We start from the raw sequence: 27,930 nt of genomic DNA, 5'->3' as shown, positions 1-27,930 counted from the left end.
TTCTACAAATAGGATATTAAAGTAATTCCCATCTTTCAAGCGTTATTAGAAAACAAATATTAGTAAACAAAGGGTAAATGGTAGTGGAAACCATCCTCATCCCCAATAAATTTAGCATCTACAACTTCTAGAAAACTACCATGGTACAAATGAGAAATGCAAGTTACGTAGAAGGAAAGGAAGAGATCAAATAAGAACTATGTTCCTCACCTAGACTTGGAAATCTATTCTTCTACAAAGGGATGAGCACCCACAATTTCCATGGGAATTCTTACAGAGTCACTCAGTGCTTTGAAGAGTCATGCCCACAGCTACTAAATTCTATACAACTCAGCACTGTTAGAGACTGGAGACAGGAATTTGCCCAGAAAAGGTGAATCATTCTGCAGGTTGAGTAACAATATGTTATAAACAACAAAGTAGTAGCATGGCCTTAGAATGCTTATATTTGTTGGTCTTATAAAGCATTGGAATGGCATGCATTTCAGTCATTGATTTTACATTAAAAATCAAATTCTGGATGCAATATGCTGTTCCTATTGGAGTTTTTGTTGGTCTATCTTGTCTTTTAGACTGTCAGTTCTTCAGGGCTGGGACACTTTTCTATTCTAGGTGTATACAGTGCCTAACAAAACAGGGCTCTGACCTTAGTAGGGGCTTTTTAGGATTAAGTAACAACAACGACTCTTGTGTGGAAGGATGACTGAAATGCTCTAGGAAGGGATACTAATAGTTTTCTCCATCACACATTTTGTGGGAAGTAGAGTTGTGCCTGCAAACTTTGGATCCCAATTTGGCCCCAAATTTCATGGCTCTGGCCCATCTCTAGTAGTTGAAAATACCAGTCATTTTCTCTCACAATTAAAACATAAAACACAAATCTTCCATTAATAATAACCCAAGATTCATAACGATTAATGATCTGGAAAAAGGAGTGAACAGTGAAGTGACAAAATCTGCACATGATACAAAATTATTATGGTTAATCCAAAACTGACTACAAAGAATTACAGAGGGATCTTACAAAACTGGGTGACTGGGTAACAAAGTGGCAGATGAAATTCAGCATTGATTACTGCAAAACAATGCACACTGGAAAAAATAATGGGTCCAATTTATATTCTAAAATGATGGGGTCTAAATTACTTGTTATCACTCAAGAAAGATCTTGGAGTCACTGTAGCTAGTTCTTTGAAAATGTCCACCCAATGTGTAGCAGTGGTCTAAAAGGCTAATAGAATGTTAGGAACTATTAGGAAAGGGATAGAAAATAAGATAGAAAATATAATGCCACTATATGAATCTGAAGTTCACCTAACCTTGAATACTGTCTCCAGGTCAGGTTGCAACATCTCAAAAAGGATATAGTAGAACCAGAAAAGGTTCAAGGAAGGGCAACAAAAATTATCAAGGTATGGAACAGCTTTGGTAAGAGGAAAGACTAGAAAGATTAGGGCTGTTTAGCTTATAACTGAGACAACTAAGGGGGATATGATAGACGTCTATAAAATCATGGATGGTGTGGGAAAAGTGAATAGGAAGTGTTGTTTACCCTTTCTTATAATACAAAAACAAGAGATCACCCGATGAAATTAATAAGCAGCAGGTTTAACACAAACAAGAGGAACTACTTTTTCACACCACACACAAACAACGTGCCATGGGATATTGAGATGGCCAAAGCATAACAGGGTTCAAAAAAGAATCAGATAAGTTAATGGAGAATAGCATCAATGACGATTAGCAAAGATGATCAGGGATGCAACACCATGCTCAGGGCAACCCTAAACTTCTGACTGCCAGAAGCCAAAGGTGGAAGTTGGGGTGGATCACTTCAGCTGACCTGTTCTATACATTTTCTATGAAGCTTTGGTACTGGCCACCATTGAAGACAGGATACTGGGCTAGATGGACTATTGGTCTGACCCAGTATGGCCGTTCTTATGTTCTTAAGATTTCACAGGAGTCACAACATCGGTCAGACGTTGTCAATTAGTATAGCTCCAGTGAAGTCAATGTAATGAAACCAATTTACACCAGATGAGAATCGGGCCATAATTATTACACAACCTGTAAGCAAGTACTAACCTTTATCTTTTCTCTCTGAGCTTATCATTTCCCTTTGCTATACTACCATGCTGCATTAACTTTTTTTTAAAAAGCTACGGGATGCTAGGATGTACTTCAGACACTCGACAGAATAACAGCTGCATTCTCTGTTGATTTACCCAGCATACTCACCAGAAATAGTTAAATGACCAATGAGAGAGAAGGGAAGAGCCTTACAAAGTATTATTTACAAAGGAAATTGTTCCAGCCAAGTTCTGTGCTGCTAATATCCTGTGTACTGGTCAGCACTGAATTTGGTCCTAGAGTTCTTGATACGTAGGTCTCTTCACTTGATTTCTGTGAGGAGAAAAAGGTGAGATTCAACCTGAAAAAGTAATAGAAGAATGAAACGAAAGAGGGGAAGGGGGAAGAGGGGGGTTGCAGGAAACAAAAGCTAAGAACAGGCCACACACATAAGTCAGATCTGTCCCCTTCAGGCAGGTGTGACTCATGACTAGCACTTACACAGTATTTAAGCCAACACTGATACTGACCTTTCAACATGACAAAAGTAACATTATCCCTGTTCCAATGCATCAGGTATACACTGGCTTTCTTTCATTATTACTTTCCAAAAAGAAAGCTGCATTGTATCACTTCTTGCTGGGCAAATACACTAGTCACAATTCTCCCCTTGGATATTCAAATGAGACTCCCAGTAAAGTCAATGGGAGACGCACATGTACAGTATCCAAGGGCAGATTATAGTTCACTGTGTTTATTGTGGACAATGCTAAGAAAAAAATTCTCATATCCATGTTGAGTTCTATCCTTTTTTAGTTCTCTCTATAGTGCCTCTGGATAATGTTTCAGAAAGGATCTGACATTAAACCCATCTCTTATTGTGTAATCACTTAGGACTGTGTCATAGACCAACTAGTCAAGACATTTTGTGAGCCTCTGAGCCATTAATTCAACTGTCTTGAGAACAGTAGGACCAGTTGCAGAGGCAACAGCTTTTAGGAAATCAAAAAGGGAAGTACCAGAATTATCAACCTGTGCATTGCCATACACTCCAATGGATCAATTCTTCCACAGACCTCTCCCAGGTGCTGCTTTTATTTATTGGTGAACAGGGTGTAAAGAGCATCGTCCTCTGCGTTGTTGGTACAGTCCCTGAATGGTAGCACCATTCTTCATTGCAAGAGAGCCAGGTGTCAAAATTTTTAGCCCAAAGGCTCCTAAGAGCTTGGACTATTAGGGAATGGGTCTGCTAATTTATAGTGGCAGATGCTACCCACTTCTCTGATAGTATCAGATTCCAGCCAATACAAAATTGTGCTGATTGTCCCATCTTCCACTACCACATTTAGACCTTCTAGCTGAAAGAGGTAGTTACAAAGCTGTCTTGACAGCCTGCAGGAAGCCACAACGCTTATCCTGTAGCTTTGCTGATTCACTGGGTCAGATACGCGTGATCTGAGGTGATTTGGAGAGAAAAATGGGTTAAGTGGTGGCTTCAGGAGGAAGTGTCTGGTGAAAAGTGAAGAAAGCACTATGAGTAACTGTGTCATGTGTGACACGCAATGGACCCATAAGCATAGAACACTTATTTGTACCCATGGGACAAAAATCAGGAGAACTGAAACTGAGATAGGTGAGGGCAGGGGGGGAGAGACCTCCTCAAGACGAGTTGCATTGATCAGAGAAAGGATTGATTCTGATTATATTGGAAGTTAATGCAACCACGCTCTCCCCTCCAAGAGACCTATCTAACCAACCTACCCACTGAACGAACATGGAAGAAAATGCATAACATGTGGAACCAGACATGGAACATTACTGTTTGATCATCTGCTTTTTATGGCATTCCATCTCCTGTCCTTTACGGAGCAAGGACTTTGTCTGCGCAGCACTCAGCACATTTTGGATTCTATAAATGAATAAAGACAATACTAATAAAAGCTTAAATATCACACAATTGTGTGATGGGTCCTGTGCATGCCTCCAGCTGAGTAAAGAAATCCCATCAGCAGTAAAATATATTCTGATAATTTCAATATGTCTGAGAAGGGGTGCAAGTCTCCCAGGAGGGTTTGGTTGAAGGAAAATGTACAGTAGTACATTTGAGCTGCCTGTGTGGGTCACAACATGGCTTAATGTTTCATATGGGGAATTAATTGACAAGGAGAACAATAGCATCCAACAGTGAACAAAGAGGTGAATCTCTGCAGTTCTTGGAATGGCCCCTTTGGGCGTTTGTTTGAGGCTTGAGGAGAGCTGCAATGGGGATACATGCTATACTGATCTGGGCCTCTCTGCAGCATGACCTCCGTCCACTTCCTCCATTATCTTAAAAGAGCATTATGCTCCAAGATGTGGTATGTACCAAAAAAAGAAAAAGCAACACCCCACCACCCAAAAAAATAACCAACCAAACACACACCTCACTAACGATTTGCAAACTGAGTGTTACAGTTAGCAACTTTCCTACTCCAATCATTTGATTTCCTGTAGCTATCTTTGCTGAATAGCAGCTTTTATTCAGTCTATAAATGCGTGTATAAAAATCTTAATATTAGTATGAAGCGACTTTTAGAAGATTGTATTGCTAACTGTTCCTTTAGCAACTGTACATTAAAGTAGGAAAAAGCATAAAGCAAGGCCAGGTCTCAGGTGAAATGTTATATGATAGGTTTTAATTTTTAAGTTATTCTGATTTAATTTGCTTGGATTATTGAGGGCTAAGCAGTCCATAATTTTAAAATGACATTGACATGCATCTCAGGCAAATCACTATGAGACAGCATTAAATTAAAAAGGCTACAAAAAACTGTACTGACACTGCATGCATCCGATGAAGTGAGCTGTAGCTCACAAAAGCTTATGCTCAAATAAATTTGTTAGTCTCTAAGGTGCCACAAGTCCTCCTTTTCTTTTTGTACTGACGTTGTCTATTTGTCTCTTCTCGAATTCATCTTTCACATTTAGTCATTCATCTGTACCCCATCTCAAGTCATTAAGGATAATAATTTCTAACTGCTTCATGATCCACTTTTTTTTTTACTGCAGAATGCACAAAAGTAATTAAGCCAAATTGAAACAATTATAGAAAAACAATATTCAATAACTGAGTTGCCAAAAAGTTTTACTGTACCCTAAGGAGGCAAAAAATTGCCTGTGAAGCAGTAATATTATTCCACGTTACATTTATTCCTGCAAGCTAGCCAAGCTCAAATTAATTGTACTGACTAAACTTTTCTTCTTAGAGAAAATTAAAGATATGCTGTTTTCAACACTTGAGCACAACCATGCCGACACTTAAACGCAGAGAAGGGTGTGACATCCTGCCCTGGATGCCTTGTGCTAATTAATCACTCTGGTATTTAGGACCATTCAAGCAGACAAATTAATGGAGAATAATTAGTGTATCTTTGTTCCAGCTCAGCTTTGCACACCAGACACTCTCAGGGAGAGAGGGGAGTTTGTAGAAAGTGAGCTATTAGCATGCGCATAGTTTCGCTTCTGTTCAGCAAGTTCTGCAGAGATTAAGAGAAAAACCAAATTAGCAGTCCTGTGACTGGGGTTAGACATCTTTCTGAAAAGAAAGCCCTCTGTTTAATCCAGATGTTAGTTTTCACAAGGCACAAAACACAATTACAAATCTCCTCTTCTCCCCTCTCCTCTCGCACATACATACCAACAAAGAGGAATATGGAAGAAAAATCAAGAATTGCTCCTTTACATTAAAATGATTTATATTAAATTCTACCATCCTTCAGTGTGATTTTATATATCCATGCGAGACTTCTAAACATTAACCTTCCCTTTCTATGTCACTATTGGGGCTACACTAACTTTGATGGAGAAAACAGGAGAGAATGTGATAGACCATGTAAACAATTTGATTACTTTAATCATCAACAACATTTACTACTATGAAAAGAAGTACTTGTGGCACCTTAGTACTATTTTACACAATCCTTTTATGGGCATTCCCTTAGAATGCAGAACTCCACTTGTTCTGAACAGAAATCCCGAGTAGCAACAAATTTAAATGAATTGCAAACATAAAATCCAACTAACATTTTGGGATAGTCTAAAGCATGACTAAGTGCATGTAATAGTTACTAAACTGCAACAAAACAGAGATCTACATTTCCCAAAGATATTACAGATATCCTGATTTAGTTGTATGCAATTTAGAAACGTTTTGTACAAATTCTCCAGTTATTTTTTCTCCTAGGATCCAATCCTGCAAGGATTTGACACCTTTTGAAAAGGTGTTGGGCATTGATGATGCTCAACACTTTGCAGATCAGAACCACTACCCAAGGCACAGGTCATATTTTTATATCAGTGCAAATGGTGGACTCACACACTACCCTCATGATTGTTAGCAAGGCCCCAGGCCTGCGCCAGGGTTCTGTTTGGGAACCGGCGTCCACTCATATGGACATCATAGCAGAATCAGGGCCAAAAACTCTAGTCCTGAACTCGAACATTTGGAGAAGACTGAGATTGAACTTTGCTTCTCAGATCTAGTCTAATGGATACAGACTGCAGGCACTGAGCTTCACATGCCAGAGCATTTCATATATAGTGGCGGGGGGGAAGGGAGGGAGGATAGAGGGGTGGAAAAAGGGTCAGAAAAAAAAAAGGAAGGAAGAAGACCACACAGGGAACCGCTACGAAAGCACACATTCTTATAATTCCTCACTGGGCTTAAAAATAGACTGAATCTCTACAGCCTCCTACAATACTAAATTACTGTCTGAGATAAAGCCAGATGCCATTAGAAATGCTACCATCCTGGGAGTAGGTCCTCCTAGATCTTTGAAGGTGCATAATCCTCATTAAAGGAAAACCCTGAGCGTAGGAAGGGCTGTGCTGACATCAAGGCACCTGGCCATGACTAAAAGAGCTGGCCCCATATGTGGCTGCTGCTGAGCAGCAGAATGTAATTTAGTCGCACCAGCAGGAGCAGAGGTCAATGATTTTATATTAATGGGGATCACGACAGTTCTAAGCTGTGGCGTGCTTTGAAATAAGTGTTGTACAAGGCAGCAAAGAGAGCTCAGCAGAGGAAATGAGCTGTATCATTGTCTCCTCATGCCTTGCAGCAAACACTGGAATGTTTAAAGTTGCCATAGACTTAAAGCCATAATGTTTTATAAACAACAATTACCTGTTTCAGTCTAACATGTCTATACATGATTATTTTTTCTGTTGGCTTATTGTTGCAGACGGCATTGCTGATCCAAATACAATCCACACATTTTAGACAAAAATGGAGGAAATGTGATAAACGTACAGAAATCCAATATACTTGTAATTAATAATTCGTGTGTAAGGATTATGATCATGTATGACATGAAATCACTATGTATCAATGAACAATTCATGTCAATATCACCTTAAAAATAAAAACAAAAACAAATAAATTCAACCAGGCAAAAAGATCTATGCTTTCATTAAAAGATGTTCCAGAGTTTTAATGTTTGAATCAGAGCTTGAACTGAATTCACATTTAATCAAGCTTCTTTGTGGAAATAAAATGTGAGCCCTACTGTGTTTCATAGGTTTATATTTGGAATTTCATATGAGCACATGACACAGTAATCCTTTACATGGATCAATATCTAACCCAAGGGTTAACTGAAGTTCTTAATTAGGTTTTCAGAGTAAAGACTATTATTAAATATTATTATTATTATTTGTATTCCACTAGCCTTGTGAAGTGCTAGGCACTGTCCAAACACATATAAAGAAGGTAGTCCCAGCAGCAAAGAGCTTTCAGTCTGAGAAGACAAGCAACATAAAAAGGGTGGAGGAGCAGAATAAAACATAGCATACATTTTCACCCCTAAATAAATTAATTATCAGCAATCTTCAAGTTACCTTTTAACACAGCTAGTATTAGCTAACAACAGAAATGGATGTTTGAAGGCGAAGGAGAGTTGAGGCCTTGTGGATCAGTTCAGAGAGGGTGTTCCATGCCTTAGGGGAGCAAGGAAGACGATGCAGAGATGGCTGAGAACAAGCTGCCGGGTGGGGATTGAAGGCGATAGACCAGAGAGGGAGGTGAGTGATTGTGACAGGGTGTAAAAGCCCTGCACTGGTAACAAAGGAGTTAAAGAGCTCCTGAGAGCAAAGTTGATTCCTCCCACCTGCTCCTATAAGTCATGCTAGGGATGGAATAGGGGTTTAAAAGCCGGAAGTTCCAGTCAGTTGCTGGGCAGCTCTGGAGAGAGCAGACAGTAGCTCTACAGCTTCCAAAAGGAACTTCATGGAATCTGCCCTCAGATAGGACACTCACCTATCCCATGCCCCTACAAGGAGGCAATAGGCTTCCGTATACTGGCCTGGTTACGCCCAGCAGCAAGCCATAAGGCATTTGGAACTGAACCCTCCATCCCTTCAGGGGGCTGAGAGTTTGAAAGGAAAGCCCCCGTCCCCTCCAAATGCAAGCAGATTATATGGACTGAGGCACCCCAGGGGTTTTGCAGTCCTCAGATGGCACCATCGCTAACCTGAGGATTATCATAGTGATGAAACAAGATACAAGAACGAATAAGCAGGGAGGGTTGCAAATGGCCTTGAATGTGAGGACAAGAAGCTTAAACATAATTAAGAGATAGAAAAGGTGGAACTGATGGAGAAATTCAAAGAAGAGGGTGACATGGACAGAATGACAGACAACAGAAGATGAATTTAGCAGCTGTGTTTTGAGCAGCCTGCATCAAGGGGATGTATGACTGAAGGGTCAAAGAGGAGGATGTTGCAGAAGTTAAGGTGGGAGATAAAGGCTGTAACAAAAGTTTTAGCTATGTGGTCAAAAAGAAAAGTCAGACCTTCAACGTTAGGGAGAAAAAAGCAGCAAGGTTTGGACATGACCTAGATATGTGGAGTAAGCGTGGTGGCAGTAGGTAATAACTCCCATGTTACAAACCTGACTGATACAGAGTATGGTGGTATTGTTATCAGTGATGAAGAATAAGGGGAATGGAGAGGTCCTCAGAGGAAATAAGGAATCGAGTTTTGGATATATTAAATATAATTTGATGATGACATAAACATGGTTCACTCAGAGCTAGCAACTCTCGAGTCCCAGTCCAAATTCTCTAAAATCGACTTCCTCTGGTGCCCGGCCAAGTAAGTAAACGTCTCAGCCTTAGTTTCCCTACCTGTTAAATGAGCAGAATCTCTCCATCACTGTGGCTTTATAAGTATTAACTGTATGCATAATGCTTTGAAGATCAACAGTGCTATAGAAGTGCCAAACATTCTCTCCCCGTTTATCACTATATTGTCCCACATCAGACTCTCACTGCATATAAGCTGAGAGGACTAGCCACTATTCCCATGTTGTCTGTGTACACGCTCACTGGATTCATTAGAAATTGTTGCTGGAAACAACGCTAAAGGGTCCCTGCCTCTGTTGCTTCTTCACCAGAGCTGCGTGCAAAACCTTTGCTGGGATCACAGACCCTGTAGGCACTGGAAGTGGAGGATTGATCTGAGGCCCAGAACTTGGCTGCCACAAAACTGTATGGCCAACTCTTTTAAGTAGTTTTAAAAATGAATATGATATGATCCTAATATAGGTGTTCATTAACTAATCATAAATCACAATGGGCACCACTGACATCCATATGAGTACTAATCAGATTGACGAGCACAACTACTATAATGAATGCCAAATGAATTCATGATGAAGACACACTCATTTCAGAGTGTGTGTTACTGTAGGAATCACTTTGGCAGTGAATCCTAAGAGAAAAAGGATTTGCCTTTCTGTTCTACTACCATTATGCATGTGTAACTCCACTGAAATACTTTGGACCGCTGTCTCATTCAGGACCTGATCCAGTCCTTGAGAATCAATGGAAAGACTCCAGTTGACTTGTATGGGCTATAAGGACCTCACTGTGCAATCATTAGGGTAGGGTGCAGCAAGGATAAAAATATACTTTGATAGGCAGCCTCATTTGCTGCAGAGTGTCCAATGTGTGCCCTAAATGAAGCAGCAGCCTGCAATATACATGATCATATAATTAAAGATTGCATCATGAAGGCCCATGCACAGGGGCTGAGAAAAGGTTAGAGAGGCCTCAACATTGACATTTCCTCACTTTTGAGTGTTGTCCGTTGCGATCTCATTTCTCTTTCGATGCAGTTTTGTACGTAATCTCTTTATATATGAGTTTTGTTGATAGATAGGTTTGACTTGAAAGTTTATAATACAAATTTACTTGCCCAACCACAAAGTCTACCAGTCCAAATTCTAAAACGATAAAAAAACTAATGATAATTTATCTGCCCATCAAAACAACTTACTAACTTTGAAATTGATAGCTCTGTTTCCCCATTTTTTTGAGCTTTTCAATATTACATTTTCTCCCCTTCTGCATACACAGTTGGACTCTTGATGCAAAAGCTTTTCAGAGGGATGGAATTAAAAAACCCCAGTGCTAATAGGCTGAAATTTTGATTATTATTTGTACTGCAGTAATGTCTAGAACTCCACTCACGTATCAGGACCCCACTGTGGTAGGCACTGTATAAACACAAAACAGAAAGCATTTCCTGCCTTAAAGAACATTTTCAAAGCTGCTTAAGAGATGCATAAACCTAATTCTCACTTAAATTAATGGGAATTGGGTGTCCAAACTGCATTGACTGTAAATTCTAAAACATTTCTAAGTAGTTGTTCCCATAACACGTGTGCCATTGCACTTCCTGAGACAGTGAGTTGCATTTCCACAGACCTAGGGTGGGAATGGCAATTGCTACTTTTAACACTAAGTAAGAGAATAGGGGAAAAGGCATCCTGAGCCCTAGAGTTAGTTAAATCCATCATTTATGGCCTTAGGAACAGAGGATACCGTCTTTAAAACAAAAACAAAACAACATCAAGATATAAATGAATATAAGTGTACATTACAGAGTCTTCTCAAACAACAGCACAAAAGCAGTCCTTCACAGCACTGGACGATTTCTACAATTCAGTTCTGCCCACAGAAGCATCATAAAATATTTTAGCCCGATGTCTTTAAAATGTTTAGATTTCTATATATTATAATTAATTTTCTTATTCAAAATTCTCAATTCAATACTGCCAGATGTGCAACATGAAAACTGGTCTTGATCCTCATTTGTGCTAACACCCCTTTCCACTTCACTCTGGCAGCATAAAAGGGCCTTGTATAAATGTAATTTATGTCCAATTTAAGGATCCTTTAGATTGCCAGAATTGTGTGAAGGAGCCTTAAAGTAAATAAGAATCAGACCCTGTTTGTTTTAACTAGTAAGTCTCTACCAAGACTACAGCATTGCATCTCTATAATCTACAACATACAGCCTAAGCTTGTAGCATCATGATTCAATCTCATAATTTGCTATTCAGCAAAAAAAGAGCCTGTGTGTGCTACTATTGCTGTTGTCATAATGGGATATACTCTAGTGGACCCCAATACTTAGAAAATTAGGTCTTATGCATCTTAACAAACACACCTTAGAATATTAGGAGCAGGTAAAACACACAAATCATGCAAATATTCTAGTGAAATAATTTACTCCTTTGTGACATGTTACAAAATTGTTTACGGCAATTTATGCTTTCTGATGGCATCTTTATAGAGGATTGCTGCTTTAAAAGGAATTTTTAAAATACCAGTAAACAGCTACAATATTTTAATTCTATGTAGTATACTTTGGATTAAAAAAAAAGATTACTCACTGCTATTGTTCAGTGAGTAGATTTCAAAGCTCTCTCAATTTCCTATCTTTCATACCTACCTCTGAAATAAACAATTTTTTGAAAATTTCCACTAACCAATCAACTTGAGAGAGAGAAAAAAAATCCATTTTCTGTAACCTGAGAGGGAAATTTCTGATGAAAGAATAAAATGATTCTAGAATAATAATGCTTGGGAGAAAGAAGACATTCAAAATGGTCAGGATATGAACTAATGGAACATCAATGCAAAAAAAGACTATTCTATTCTATACAGGTTATTATACTATGCTCAGAATGGTAGCATTTGAGTGCCTATATTAAAATACTCTCCACAGTGAAGTTTTAATGGGCTAAGAGTCAAGACAGTTATTAAAGATTACTACACAACCTTAACTCTTCCCTTTTGATATGAATTATGGCTGTAATACACTCCAGGACAGAAGGTTCTCTCATACATTAAGGCTTTAAATGGTGCTGTCAGATAGTGCCTTGAGCAGGTCCCCTGTACTGGAGTAAATTTCACTCAGACAAAAGAGTATTTTGTTGCATGATCATACTATATATGCTGAAATAGATAAATACTATGTATGCTATGCTTCTTGTTTCACTGTGCTAGAGTGAATTAGCACAAGCTAATTAAGGTTCCCTTCATTCCTTTAAAGTAATAATAGAATCCTGTTAATGGTGCACCTTAAGGGGAGAGACTACTGTTCTGGATGATGTTCTCAATTAAGAGTAAATTATTAGATCAACTTGTCTGACATCCTATATAACACAGGCCTCAGAATTTCACCCAGTTGCCCCTGTGTTGAGCCTAGTAGTGTGCATTTGACTAAAGTATGTATTCCAGAAAGGCATCCAGGCTTGATTTGAAGATATTCAGAGATGAAGAATCCACCACTTCTCCTGGTCGCATTTTCCAATAGTTAATCACCCCCATTGATTTAAAACAATGTGCCTTACAGAGCCCTTTACTCCTAAGAAAAAGTCTGAAATGATCTATAACGAAATATTGTACCAAATAAGAATAGAGGGCACATTCTGTCTTGTCTCCTGTGCACACCAGGTTCTACAGAGAAGCTGCATGTTTAGAATTTGACTGAAAATTTGTACTCACTACATCTCCCTCTCTGTTCTCTCTCTTTCTCAGTATGCCAGTTTCCATATTAAAACATCAAGGCTTAGAATGTTAGATACATTTAGCACCTGGTTAAGAATTGTGGCTCAGAATTTCATACCAAACACCACTTAACCACTTGGCACTGGCTGAATATGTTCCCCTTAAGATGACATTTCATAAATACTGCCCAATTAAGTACTTGTTTCTATTCCTTATTTCAAGGATAAATCAGTTTCCTGGGAAATGTACCAATAAAATGGCTTGTATTGCACTTACATTCTTGATTCTTGATAGATTTGGTGAAGATGTCTCCATGTTTGTATAATAAAAGTTTATTATCAGTTCAACAGCAGAAACCTGTTTTCATTTATCAAGAAAACAGCAGGTTCAACACAAGTTTTCTTTTTAAGTGAAAAATTGGAGGTATGTTATAAAGAAATTACGAGCCATCACAGAGAATGATGGCACAGTCAACCATATTTTTAAATTTAATTTTATTCCTCAGTTCAAGTGTCAACTTCTCTACCATAAATTACACTGATCACATTAAAAAAAATCACACTTTTACTTTGTCCAAAATTGATTTTAAATTTGAGCAAAATCCCTTCAGCTATTTTGGATTTAGTAGGTGATTTAAAAAATCCTCATTCCCTCACCTTCCCCAAACAATTTACAAAGTCTGATTATCTCTTTTTTCCCCTTACGGGCATAACTAAAAAATATTGTTGAACTTCAAACTTCAATCAGGTCAGGGGCCCCATCATGGTAGGCACTGGACAAACATATAGTAAATGACAGTCCTTTACCTGAAAAAGACGACATAACGAGAGTGGAAGAAACAAAACAAAACACAAACAGGCAGATGGTGAGGGAGGAAAAGGTAACAATAGTAAAAGAATGTTTTAGCATCAGAAGCCATAGTCACTGTCTACCCAGTGTGATGTCTATTAAGCAGAAGGGACTTTGCTAAGTTCATAAATTTTTTTTTAAAAAAAGTGGACAACACCTTTTCCTTGAAAATAAAGAATAATGAGAGAGAATGAAACCCCTTCCCCATGATACTGATGCACAATTTTCTCTATTGCTCCCATTTCAGAGAAGGATATTACTTTCTTTCAGCACTTTCTAATGCAAGAGATCCTTGAAAAAAAGGGTGAGGAAGATGTACAGGTGGAGGGATTCCTGAAAGAGAAAACAGATCCCCAAACTAGGTTCACCGGGGGAAGGAGACCAAAGCCCTGAGGTAAGTGGGAAAGCGGGATACCGGGAGGAAGCACAGGCAGGAATGTCTGTGAGGGGAGGGCTCCTGCCTCATACTGGGAATGAGGGGCGATCAACAGGTTATCTCAAGTGCTTATATACAAATGCACAAAGCCTTGGAAACAAGCAGGGAGAACTGGAGGTCCTGGTGATGTCAAGGAACTATGACGTGATTGGAATAACAGAGACTTGGTGGGATAACTCACATGACTGGAGTACAGTCATGGATGGTTATAAACTGTTCAGGAAGGACAGGCAGGGCAGAAAAGGTGGGGGAGTAGCACTGTATGTAAGGGAGCAGTATGACTGCTCGGAGCTCCGGTACGAAACTGTGGAAAAACCTGAGTGTCTCTGGATTAAGTTTAGAAGTGTGTGCAACAAGAGTGATGTAGTGGTGGGAGTCTGCTATAGACCACCGGACCAGGGGGATGAGGTGGATGAGGCTTTCTTCCAGCAACTCACGGAAGCTACTAGATCGCATGCCCTGATTCTCATGGGTGACTTTAATTTTCCTGATATCTGCTGGGAGAGCAATACAGCGGTGCATAGACAATCCAGGAAGTTTTTGGAAAGCGTAGGGGACAATTTCCTGGCGCAAGTGCTAGGGGAGCCAACTAGGGGGGGCGCTTTTCTTGACCTGCTGCTCACAAACCGGGTAGAATTAGTGGGGGAAGCAAAAGTGGATGGGAATCTGGGAGGCAGTGACCATGAGTTGGTTGAGTTCAGGATCCTGACGCAGGGAAGAAAGGTAAGCAGCAGGATACGGACCCTGGACTTCAGGAAAGCAGACTTCGACTCCCTCAGGGAACAGATGGCCAGGATCCCCTGGGGAACTAACATGAAGGGGAAGGGAGTCCAGGAGAGCTGGCTGTATTTCAAGGAATCCCTGTTGAGGTTACAGGGACAAACCATCCCGATGAGTCGAAAGAATAGTAAATATGGCAGGCGACCAGCTTGGCTTAATGGTGAAATCCTAGCGGATCTTAAACATAAAAAAGAAGCTTACAAGAAGTGGAAGGTTGGACATATGACCAGGGAAGAGTATAAAAATATTGCTCGGGCATGTAGGAAAGATATCAGGAGGGCCAAATCGCACCTGGAGCTGCAGCTAGCAAGAGATGTCAAGAGTAACAAGAAGGGTTTCTTCAGGTATGTTGGCAACAAGAAGAAAGCCAAGGAAAGTGTGGGCCCCTTACTGAATGAGGGAGGCGACCTAGTGACAGAGGATGTGGAAAAAGCTAATGTACTCAATGCTTTTTTTGCCTCTGTTTTCACTAACAAGGTCAGCTCCCAGACTGCTGCGCTGGGCATCACAGAATGGGGAAGAGATGGCCAGCCCTCTGTGGAGATAGAGGTGGTTAGGGACTATTTAGAAAAGCTGGACGTGCACAAGTCCATGGGGCCGGACGAGTTGCATCCGAGAGTGCTGAAGGAATTGGCGGCTGTGATTGCAGAGCCCTTGGCCATTATCTTTGAAAACTCGTGGCGAACGGGGGAAGTCCCGGATGACTGGAAAAAGGCTAATGTAGTGCCAATCTTTAAAAAAGGGAAGAAGGAGGATCCTGGGAACTACAGGCCAGTCAGCCTCACCTCAGTCCCTGGAAAAATCATGGAGCAGGTCCTCAAAGAATCAATCCTGAAGCACTTACATGAGAGGAAAGTGATCAGGAACAGTCAGCATGGGTTCACCAAGGGAAGGTCATGCCTGACTAATCTAATCGCCTTTTATGATGAGATTACTGGTTCTGTGGATGAAGGGAAAGCAGTGGATGTATTGTTTCTTGACTTTAGCAAAGCTTTTGACACGGTCTCCCACAGTATTCTTGTCAGCAAGTTAAGGAAGTATGGGCTGGATGAATGCACCATAAGGTGGGTAGAAAGCTGGCTAGATTGTCGGGCTCAACGGGTAGTGATCAATGGCTCCATGTCTAGTTGGCAGCCGGTGTCAAGTGGTGTGCCCCAGGGGTCGGTCCTGGGGCCGGTTTTGTTCAATATCTTCATAAATGATCTGGAGGATGGTGTGGATTGCACTCTCAGCAAATTTGCGGATGATACTAAACTGGGAGGAGTGGTAGATACGCTGGAGGGGAGGGATAGGATACAGAAGGACCTAGACAAATTGGAGGATTGGGCCAAAAGAAATCTGATGAGGTTCAATAAGGATAAGTGCAGGGTCCTGCACTTAGGATGGAAGAATCCAATGCACCGCTACAGACTAGGGACCGAATGGCTAGGCAGCAGTTCTGCGGAAAAGGACCTAGGGGTGACAGTGGACGAGAAGCTGGATATGAGTCAACAGTGTGCCCTTGTTGCCAAGAAGGCCAATGGCATTTTGGGATGTATAAGTAGGGGCATAGCGAGCAGATCGAGGGACGTGATCGTTCCCCTCTATTCGACACTGGTGAGGCCTCATCTGGAGTACTGTGTCCAGTTTTGGGCCCCACACTACAAGAAGGATGTGGATAAATTGGAGAGAGTCCAGCGAAGGGCAACAAAAATGATTAGGGGTCTAGAGCACATGACTTATGAAGAGAGGCTGAGGGAGCTGGGATTGTTTAGTCTGCGGAAGAGAAGAATGAGGGGGGATTTGATAGCTGCTTTCAACTACCTGAAAGGGGGTTCCAAAGAGGATGGCTCTAGACTGTTCTCAATGGTAGCAGATGACAGAACGAGGAGTAATGGTCTCAAGTTGCAATGGGGGAGGTTTAGATTGGATATTAGGAAAAACTTTTTCACTAAGAGGGTGGTGAAACACTGGAATGCGTTACCTAGGGAGGTGGTAGAATCTCCTTCCTTAGAGGTTTTTAAGGTCAGGCTTGACAAAGCCCTGGCTGGGATGATTTAACTGGGAATTGGTCCTGCTTCGAGCAGGGGGTTGGACTAGATGACCTTCTGGGGTCCCTTCCAACCCTGATATTCTATGATTCTATGATTCTATGAAATGGAAACAGACAAGGGAAAACAGTCACCACAGGCCTCAGGTGAAAGTTCTCAGCATACCCTCAAATGTGTTTCCTAGATGCAGAGAGAAATGAACCATTGGCCAAAGATGATGCACTTTTATCTCCCATACTTGACACACTGTTCACTTATTACTGATCTGGCTGGAGGAACAGGAGTTGAGCATCAGTATCTAAGATGTGATTTAATCTCATAAGTAGACAGATAGAGGCCCAGAGTGCCAGGGTAGATCCAAGAAGGTCCTTCTCAAAAATCCCAGCAATGCACTCACTGAACAAAGTAGGATAGAACTTCTAGTGTCCAGATGATGTTTAGCAACTGAGCCATAAGGTCCCGTCATAGTCACAATATCAGTACAAAATGCCCAAACTTCAATTTAAATTGAAAATAATATTGCTCTAAACAAAACACTTCCTGTACAAACATTTTTTGAGTATATAGGTTTCTTGCTTTATTCTGAGCTATTTTAAACAATTTCATTTTCCCTTTCAGTTTGTTGCTACTTCTCAAAGAGCCAGAGATAAATAGAGACAGCCTTGCTAAATATATGGGTTTTAGAAAAAGTGTTTCCTTCGCAGTGAGAATTAAGTGCAAACTTACAGGATGTCTTTCCTTACTCATGACTTGTTTAAACCATTTAGAAAGTGTGAGCAAAAGATGTGAATACAAAACTGGCACTATGGAATATGATGGACTTTGATTGCTCTAACCTAGTCCTATCAATATAGAGGATAAAATCACATGAACAGAACAAGTTTCAAATACAGTTTAAAAAAACTGGATATGATACGATAGGTTAACACTAGATTTTACTTCGGATCCAGTACCACAGTTTTATCCTCACTATCGATGGGACCTTAGTTTAGGGTATACCAGATGTACCATAATCCACAATGTAAGTTTTGAAACTGATAATTTGTATACACATCCTCTGTTCACGCCCTTTTAAAGAGTTCACATATGACTGTACTCTGAAAAGCGACTCTGTAAAAGTGGTCTCTCTCCAATTCCAGACTGAATTTTCTTAGTTTACAAATTAAAATAAAATAAAATAAGCCAACTCTATCTGAGATCTTAAAGCCAAGGTGGGCTCTTTCTGGTTCATGTACCCCTGTTAGTAATAACAAATGTAAAAATAGAACTTAGCAAAAAAAATAAACTTCAGATGTACAATCCTGAAAAAAAAAATCAAGCTCACTCTTCCACAGCTCTATTGGCACTATTGTGCCACCAGGAGTGAAGAACCATAACATACTTATTTTAGTCAGTAACAAACATAGGACACCTTGAATACACCCAGAGCCGATGTGTTAAGAATAGCTATGCTTATCCAGGTTGTTTTCCATTTATAAAACTACACAAAGTCTTACCATAATTAACAAGTAAGGGAAGACATTCTGGAAGCTTGCATTTAAATCTAGGTAATGGGATTTTCCAAACTAACTTTAAACACAGTTTGGCTGTATCCCTATAGGATGCACCTAGCCCAATATTGAAATACGTGATGGGCACATGGGGCCTTGTCCCCTTTCACACCATCCGAACCCAGTGTAAAGGAACAGGAGGGATTAGGGAAAGTGGCCCCAACAGACAATGCTTGCTAGTGCTTTCCCCCCCGCCCCCACCCCACAGTGGGATACATATGTTGCTGTGCTCCATCAGTATATAGCATTTATGGACAGAAAGTGAAGTATAAAAACAAATTGAAAATTACAGGAGAAATTTTAGATGAATAATTACTTGTTGTCTAAGCTGGAATCTGGCCAAGACACAATGATTAAGTATTTCTACTCTGACAGACAGTTCCACGTGATCTTTAATGACCACAAGAGGTTAAGAAGAAGTGCCGTGGATTTTACATGGCATCCAAAAGATAGTACCTCCAGAGCAAAGTAACCCAAATGCTTCAATATTAGAACTAGCAGGAAATTTGCAAACATTCAGATAGTTCTAGAGCACACTTTGATTCATCCATGCTGACAGTTCTTTTAAATCATCTTTTTCTTTTTTTAAAAAATGTATGCTGGTGTGAGTGAAGTTTTGTTCACATGATATTAATGGAAAATGAATTTCAGGATTGTAGCTAAAATTAGTTTCCGATAAAACAACATTTATGTTGGGAAGAAGTAAAAGTAATGTAGAGGCCTTCTTAGGATTTTATTCCTGGGATTAGCGAAGGAGGATGGTTGCAGCAGCAGTTCAAAGAAGGAGAGAATGGAATAAAAAAAGAGGATGTACTTTGAAATCTTGAGTGCTAAGTATTTTTAACATGGCAAGCAACATTCAGAGCAGCAACAGCAGCTGCCATGTGTTTGTTTGTTTTTTAAAGACAGTACAAACAAAATAGCATAATGCAGCATGAAAATGAAGAGGTAGTTCTAGACTATTTCAGGTAAATTGCTGTGGTTAGCAACCTTGGTAGTACATAATGCTGTTGAATATCCAACCTAGTTTTGGACTGAAATAATTTTTCTAAGATACTGAAAATAGCTGCTCCTCTAATTAGTGAGGAGCTTCACTGAGTGCTTATCTTCTTTTCTTGTTCAAAGTATCAAACGGTTTCATTACAACACAAACAGGAGACAATTTGATGTAGAAAGTAAGAGAAGGTGTTTCAATCTGTACTAAGAAGCAGATTATTACTAAGAACCTTACTTATGTACTAAGAACTTTAATTATTTTAAAAATAAAATGAAACAAAATACCAGAATATTTCAATTCTATTATGTCATGTGACATGTCAGTAGCAGCAGTGGATAATATGACATGCTACAATATGACTTGACTACTATTGACATATTATTTCTGCATTTCAAAAGTAATATAAAGTTTAAAACAAAATAAATTTTGAAATGAAAATTCAGAATTTTTATTTAACAGGAAATTTTGAAAATATTTGTCTTTGAAATTGTAACAAAAAATTTAAAATACTAAAAAACTCACAAAAATCAAAATTCTCAGTTTCAACTGTCTCTAGTCTAAACTACCTAGTTAAGCAAAAATGTCTATTTTAATGTGGTTAGGGCACTATCTTGTTTTTAACATGATCCCTTAACACAATATATTTGGGTTTATACAGCGGTCTCGTGTTTTTAATTGTAACCCTTCTGCCCAGTAGTGTTAGCAGAAACAAGGGCCGGGTTCACAATAATGACTCATGTTCCCATCCAGAGTCTCATTGGTATTCCTGTTATGAGAAATTAATAAAATAAAATACAATACAACTCTCTCTGGTCATACTTTTCAAGTGGTTCTTCCCCACTCACAAGCACTCTTGTGCTGGAATGAAAGAGTCTTGATTGATAGGAAGGGGAACACAAATGAGAGAATATCAGAAATTAAAAGTTATTATGCTGATAAATTTAAGAAATTCCATGTTGATTTGCAAGGAGTCTATTCAGCTCTTCTGCTTCACAATCTCAATAAGTGTTTAGTGCTAGGAGTCCACCTCTTTGATATCCCCCCTGGTACCCTACTCACAGCATGAGTCAGTTCAGTGTAGCTTGAGCATTTAGGGGTGGGCTCTCCCCAACTGGTCCTGGCTCCTCCTGTCACAGCTGCCTGGTCTGATCTCACCCTAGAGCATGGCTGTGGGCTCAGGGTTCAACTCTCCCCGACTGAGTGGGTCAAGGTCCTATGAAGGTGACTTAGCTCACTTCTACCATCCAGGGTCAGTTCCAACACCACTGCTGCTGACAGTCCAGCCCATCCAGAGTCTATTCTATCACCAGTCCATGTTGTCTCTCTGAACAATCTGCTGCACTGCTCTGGTCAGGGCTTCCCAGTAACACAGTTTAAAGGATCTGCTTTAAAGATCTGGTCAGGTCCTCTCAGAAGGTTAGCTCCGCTCTATACCATTGACAGTCAGCATTACTTTCGTCAAGCTGCTGGCTCTTTCAGTTGGGAACCAAGACACCAGATACCTGGTCAGAATCTTTGCCTCTTGGAATCAGAGCTTTCAGGTGAGAAAGTGCTCCCCCCTTTTTAAATATATCATTATTATTACTATTCTGTGTGCCCAACCTCCTCTACCCAACTGGGTACAAAACTGGAATTTGGTGAGGTGACCCCTCATGCACACACATTTAGTGCAGTTCTTTTGCCTTTTGTTACATAATAAGGATAATTATATTTTGTTTCCCTTACACTCAAAACTTAGATGAATTTAAAACAACAAAAACCTTCACAGTGGAATGGTTGGTCACAAAAATGGAAATGAATTACAGTTCACTCTTTTACCCCAAATGCCAATAGAGAGCTTTATCCCACTGTGGCTCTGGCATAAGATATGTGTGTAAGGGAAGGGAGGGGGGTGGCAAGAAGAGCCAGAACTAGGTCCCCAACTGTGCAATTCCACCACCTATTCTCCCCGCACCTCCCATGTCAGAGGGGCAGCAGCCTGCTAGAATACTATTGTAGTACTGACACTACCAACATAATGACAAAGTGATTTCACTCCACTACCACTGCACAGCCTTGGGTGGGACAGAGGGATACATAATCTGGCTACTTGACCAGTACACTGGTTCCAGAATTTATCGTTATTGCAGTATGTTAATACTGTAGCATGTTATACATCAAACAGGAGTAAGATCAGGTACCACACTAAGTATCTTTAAACATATTAAAATCTACAGATTCAAGCTAAACCAATGTAAGGAAAAATAAACTGAGTGTCTATGCCAGAATTTGCACTGATTTATTAAATCATTTTAAACTCACTCCTTTAATTAAACTGGTGCAAACTTGTGTGTAGACCAGACCTTAGAGATTCTAGAGGACGGGTCCATTTCATCAACTCTTCTCTTTTCCCTCCATAGCAGCCCAACCCTCCTTCACTAAAGGGGCAATATAACCCAATCAATCTATTCTAACAATTGGCATTTGAAACACAGTCAATGGGATTTAGGAGCCTAAGTCACTTGAAGTGCTTTTGAAAATGCTACCTCCCTGCGCCTCAGTTTTCACAGTGGGGAAAATAAACAAAAATTCACAGATTTTCTAGATGAATATCAAGATTAATTAACAAAGATAAACAACAACTGCTGCCATTTAGTCATTTACCTTTTTGTCTTTAACGAAAGTAAAAATACAGTAATAGCATCTCCCAACAGTATTGTGAGGCTTAATTGTTTACAAAAGGTTTAGTGATTCTCAGGTGAAAAGCATTATAGAAGTGCAGTTATTGTTTTAGAATGATTGTAAATTAAAACAAAATCCACCTACAAAAGTTTTCCCTGAGAAGTTCTTTTGGTGATAAAAACGTATAAAGCTGATATGCTTTCATTGAAAGACATGCAAAGGCTTACATTTAAATTAAATATCAAATTATAAATATTAAAGTTCCAAACAAGAAAAGATCAATCTTTACTTATAGTTTTGTCAAAAAATATTCAAAGAAAAACTTAAATCCAAACTACCACAGTGTCCTCCTCACTCCGACCCACTAATTTTGCCAAGTTTTTTTGTTTTTTGTTTTTTTTTTTAAATCAGGAACATTTATGCTATGACAATGAAATGCATTTCTGCCTTATAATGCATCTCAAGCAGACGCGGATGTGAGACACATCTAGGGTGGGATCTAAATTTTATGGACCACTGTTCTGCCACACCAATCCTAACCATCCAATATTTTCGCATTCTGCATAATCAATTTATTCAGCTTGCTTAGCATTTTCTCTCTGTCCCTTGACATTTTGGATTTGAGAAATAATCACTTTCCTTTACAGTATGCAGTTTCCTCTCATCCAAATCACACACAAAAATGGAAAGCTCAAATCAAAACAAAATAAATAAAATAAAATAAAGGACAGAGGGTAGACAAAAAATTGAGGTGTTTCCACTGGAATTGGATTTCTCTTAAGCAGCAAATAATTATTCTTGGCACATGATAGGGATACAACAACTGACTCCTTGCCCACCACCATCCCCAGTGTATGCACATACACACCGAGCAACTAAAAACTGAATCAAATCACAGTGCATTAAGAGGCAGAAACAAACTGAAGTGTTGGTAATATGGAACACAATGGAATTTGGTTTCAAGTGATCTCCCCTGTAGTGTTCATGTGGAGCTTGATCCTGCAAGGTGCTGAGTATGCTGGCCCTGATCCAGCAAAGCAATTATGCACATGAGCAGCCTCATTGACTTCAAGTGAAGCATGTGTTCAAGTACTTTGGTGGATCAAACTATTGGCTCTGGGCACGGAACGTTGCTTGCCAAAAGCCTTTTTATCCTGTTTGTTACAGGGTGGCTCACCCCTTAAGGACTGGAAGCCTGGGGCCACCCAACTCTGATTATGGAAGGAACTGCTCTGGCCCATCTGTGCCCCACTAACAGCCTAGATGGGGCTTGATGGTGAGCAGCTGATTCGCCTATAAAAGGCAGCAGGAAACCACAAAAGGGTGAAAGCTCAGAAAAGACCTTGAGTAGTCAGGGCCAGGCAGCTGACCTCTAGCCAGGTTAAAGTCTGGGAATGACTGTGAACTAGACCCCAGCTCTGGGGAAAAGGGCTGGGCACTCCTTACCAAAGAGGGGAGAGAAACACTGAACTGGAGGTGGGGCCTGGAGAGCCAGTGTGTGTGTGTGTGTGTGTCTGTGTACGAAAGGATGAAACAAATTGGACTCTTAGAAGGGGAAATGATTTAATTACCTTCGGAATGAGTAAGTTATTGAGGGGCCCTGAAGAGGAGGAAACAGGCAGGAGACGGCAGAGTGACCTCTTGCCAGGAAGGAATGCTCAGGAGGCCGCTGGCCCTGTTACAGTGTTGCTGAGGAGAGTACCCCTCGCTTAGGTGCATTGGCTTGTTAGGCTCAGATGGGGGGAGAAACAGTTTCTTTGACTCCTTTAAAGGAAAGGGAGAATTTCACACTTCTGAGTGCCACTCAGCTGCTATACAGTTTGTATGTTGCCAATTAAAGCCTAACTTGCCTTGGCACTAAAATACCTAGCAGAGTTCTGTTTCACCTTGCAAGGTGAACCGTTTACTTGTGCATAGGTATTGAATGGGGAAGTTCACTGTTGTATGGATCTGCAAGTAATTATCATTAAGATATAACAATCAAAATTCAACAGGATTCCACCATGCAGCCTTTCCTCCCTGATAGCAAGTAGTTGGTAGTACAGGACATTAAACACAGTAAGGTCTACTGCTTGCACTCCACAACACAAAGAGGAAAATAAAGGCCACCCAATGTCTTCTGAGGTCCTGTTTATGTAGTACACTTACAATTCTCTCAGACATCACCCTTATTTTGGATTTACTTGTTTCCAGACAAAAGCTGGATTTTTCCAGTAGCTGATCTTGTACTTTTCAAACTCAGATCACGAAAAAGTATCAATCATGATTTAACTCTTTATTTTATATCTGGAGGTAGCTGATGCAATTAAAGAGAAGATTGCATTTCTATTTACCTGAAAGAAAATAAGAGTTGTGCTTACTTCTGAATCGGAAATAGCTCAAGTCCTACCAGTAAATCATGGGGTGGAGATGACCTGAGTCCAGAGGAGGGAGCATTATGAGTAGTAGTTTGGACCAGGACCAAGACTCTGGGGTCTGTGTAGGCCACTGCTGTTGCCATTGGGCAGTGGGAGTGGTGATGGGTCTGGGAGACTGGCTCCCATGTGGCGGTGGTGGAGCATGAGGGAGGTTGATATAGTTGGCTGCCTAGGGGAGTAAGCCAGGGACTCCCTAGGTCAGCCACCTCCTTTCCTCAATAATCTAGTTGCTATGTCTCTGTTGATGCCAGGGCCTGGACTGATTGCCAGTTCTGGGGTCTGGATAGGATTTTTCCCACATGGCAAACTGGCAAGCTGCTGTGTGGGTTTTTTCACTGTTCATACAGCATCCAGGAGATTCAGCTTTGTGGGTTATCAATTATGAACGTTGCCATTTTGGCAGTTTCCAGTGGGATGCCCGGGCATTGGTCCTGAGCACGGTAATACCTGGGGAGGGGGGCTACCTCTATGACTCATGCTGCTTGTGGCTCCCCTTTTGGGAAGTCGGTTGGGACTCTGCCTTCCAGTTAAAGTTCCTGAAGGTATAAAGACAGCTTGGCTTTCACGCACATCCTGAGGTCTATAATCCACCCAGGCTGCTTGGTGCAAGTTGAGACTGACCTGGAACAAATCATGAGGAGGGTTCCAGTGCTGTCGATAGATTTAGAAAGCTTGAGCATTCATTTTGAGAATGATATTGCATGGCGAAGAAGTGTGCTTCTAATATGGCTCCTCTCATCACAACTCTCCTAGCTCCTAGTTGGAAGCAGGAAGTGGGTTAAGACTGACTTTCAGTCAGGGTCTCGTGGCAAGCCTGAGGGAGGGAATGTGGTGTTCATACTGACCTTCAGGTTTACAGTCCACCCTAAGGCCACTGATACCATTGGAGAACCTACCTGGAACAGCCCTGCCAGGTAGTTTGGGTAAAAGTTTTAAATAAAGTTTAACCATCTTATGTCTGTCTCACGTTCTTTTGTTCACATCAGCTATAAACTTTCAATTCTAAAGGAGTGATTTGCAGGAGCATATACTTATTTACACACGTCCTTTCTAATAAATCCTGCATTGTAATTGTCTGATATAGAACTATTAAATTTTTACTCAGCTAATTGTTTGAGCATTTTATGTTGTAGCATTTTCATTACTAACATTTTCTCAAGTTTTCATTAATTGCATATGCCTGAATCAGGATGCCTGGCACCTGTTTTCAGGGAAGCTGAATGGGAGCAGTTGCTCCTCAATACCATTAGAAGAGAGTGACAAGGTGTCTTAAATTGGGTGCTCACTCAAAAACAGGTATAGAAAAATTAGTGGCCACATCTAAAAATGTGAACCTTAGTGACTAATAAGAAAAAAATATAGTCAACACTATTTTAATAAAAAATCCCTCGTCAGATCTGCACCTACCTTGACTGCAAACACCATTGATACTCAGATTTAAACAGCCTTACAGAGGATAGCTTTGTTCAGAAGGACTGGCAAGACTGTTAATTACTCAGGTGGAGTTAGCATACAGCTCATTAAACCATGTCAAAACTTTCAGTCCTTCTGCACTGAATCAGTCCCTTCAGGAGCTCTCACATCAATATAATCTGGTTCTTAAAAAACACATTAATTCACGTGATCTGTTGTTGCACCATAAAATGATTTTATTTTCTTTGTAAAATGGGTCTGATTCTACTAGAGTCACAACTGCAGTGAAGAGAATTTCTGTAATTAATCTCTAGTGTGTGTGTCTGTATGGGGTCAAAGAGCATTTGCAGCCTGCACTGTGCCAGGCAATATGCATGGTAGGTTTATTGGAAAACCTTTTAAATTATCTTATTTGCTGCATTATGAAAATTCCAAAATGGAATGTCATTTTCTGCATAGTCATATTTTTATTGGATCTCTGCAAAATATTCACATTTCAATAAGTCTGAGCCATGAGTTTTAGGTTACAGTAATACTTAACTGTACTTCATGACTGCGAACATGAGCAATGGTTGTTTTTCCAAGCCCCTGGACCAATCTGAAAATAAGGAGTAAAATTATCATAATTGCCTATGTGACTGAAGAGACTAAGTCCCATTTTCAAAAGTGATTTAGGCAGTTAGGAGGCACTTAGGATTTATACAGTTCAGTGAGTTGTGTTTTCAAAAATGTTGTTCTAAGTGACTTAGGAGTCTAAGTGCCAAAGTCACTTTTGAAAATGGGACTAAAAGCACCTACATGACTTAGACTTTTTTGAAAAATTTCCCATGCTGTCAAGCAGGAGGGTGTCTCTGGGTGTGTGCAGAGGTGATGTCCCTTTTGGGATTTGATCTTTCAAATGAATGTGCAAAGACTGGTTTTCTTCCAACTCCTGCAAACCAAAATGCAATGTCCAGTTCAACAACCGAGCCCCTTGGGGTTCACAAACGCCTCGTCATTATACAAACCAATTATGGTTGATTTATCTGTGGATTTCATTTAGCTGAACAATAAATAAAATGAATTTGGCATTGATTTATAAAAGTCTCTGTTTCTCAAGGGGCACTATAACAAAGGGCAATTGTTAGCATCCCAATATTCTGAGCAAACGTTTAACAATTTGACATTGGAATAATGAATTGCAGGAGTAGTTGGATTACTATAAAGCTAACGGCAATTTACATTCAAGATAAAAATCAAAGGCCTGATCCTGCTCATTGTGTCCAGTCACTCCAATTGTGTCCAGAGGGAATTCTTTGCACATTGTCTAATAAGATCAGGCCCAAGTTTATAAGATCTATAACAGAGGGAAAACAATTTACTACTCAGGAAGAACTAACTCTGTTAAACACATTTCTAAAATGACATTTCTAAATGGTTTGCACCTATTGATGAATGAAAGCCATCATCATGGTTTGAAAGTCTAGTTTGTTGATTTTTAAATATAACACTCCACAGGAACCAATGCGTCTTCTTTTCTCGCTTTGCTGGAGAAAGCAACTCGGAGCAAGTTACAGAACCCACTAAAACATGGAGGAAAAAAAGATTCTCCATCGTTCTCCTGGTGTTATTCCACCGATTTCTCACACACCAAACCTCCAAGGGGGATAATGCATTTTTAAAATATGAACTTGAAGCTAAAATATTAAACATGTATTTCCTCCTCCGATAGGATAAGTGCTGAAATGTGTCACACTATTGGGGAGAATGACCCGTAAGTGTTTTTTTTTTCTCTCCTCCTCCTCCTCCTACTGGAGCAGTTATTGTGGCGTGCAGTGAACCAAATCAACAATGAGATTCAAGCTGTCGCTGCAGCTTCATGGTAAAAGAAAGGATAAACTATAAAA

General features: G+C 40.1%; 1 long non-coding RNA gene across 1 annotated transcript in view; it reads right to left on the bottom strand.

The window, feature by feature from the left end:
* Nucleotides 1-2,342: 2,342 nt before the first annotated feature.
* The window catches only part of LOC141983918 (uncharacterized), a 44,683-nt gene continuing 19,095 nt past the window's right edge, over nucleotides 2,343-27,930 (bottom strand). The window contains exon 3 of the long non-coding RNA XR_012638574.1: nucleotides 2,343-2,406. This is a non-coding gene — a long non-coding RNA (uncharacterized LOC141983918). The remainder of the gene's footprint in view (nucleotides 2,407-27,930) is intronic.

This window comes from Natator depressus, chromosome 3 (genome assembly GCF_965152275.1).
Source record: "Natator depressus isolate rNatDep1 chromosome 3, rNatDep2.hap1, whole genome shotgun sequence".
In the NCBI taxonomy this organism is placed as follows: domain Eukaryota; kingdom Metazoa; phylum Chordata; order Testudines; family Cheloniidae; genus Natator; species Natator depressus.
Note: the sequence above shows the minus strand (reverse complement) of the source record. Positions and strands in the feature narration are given on the sequence as shown.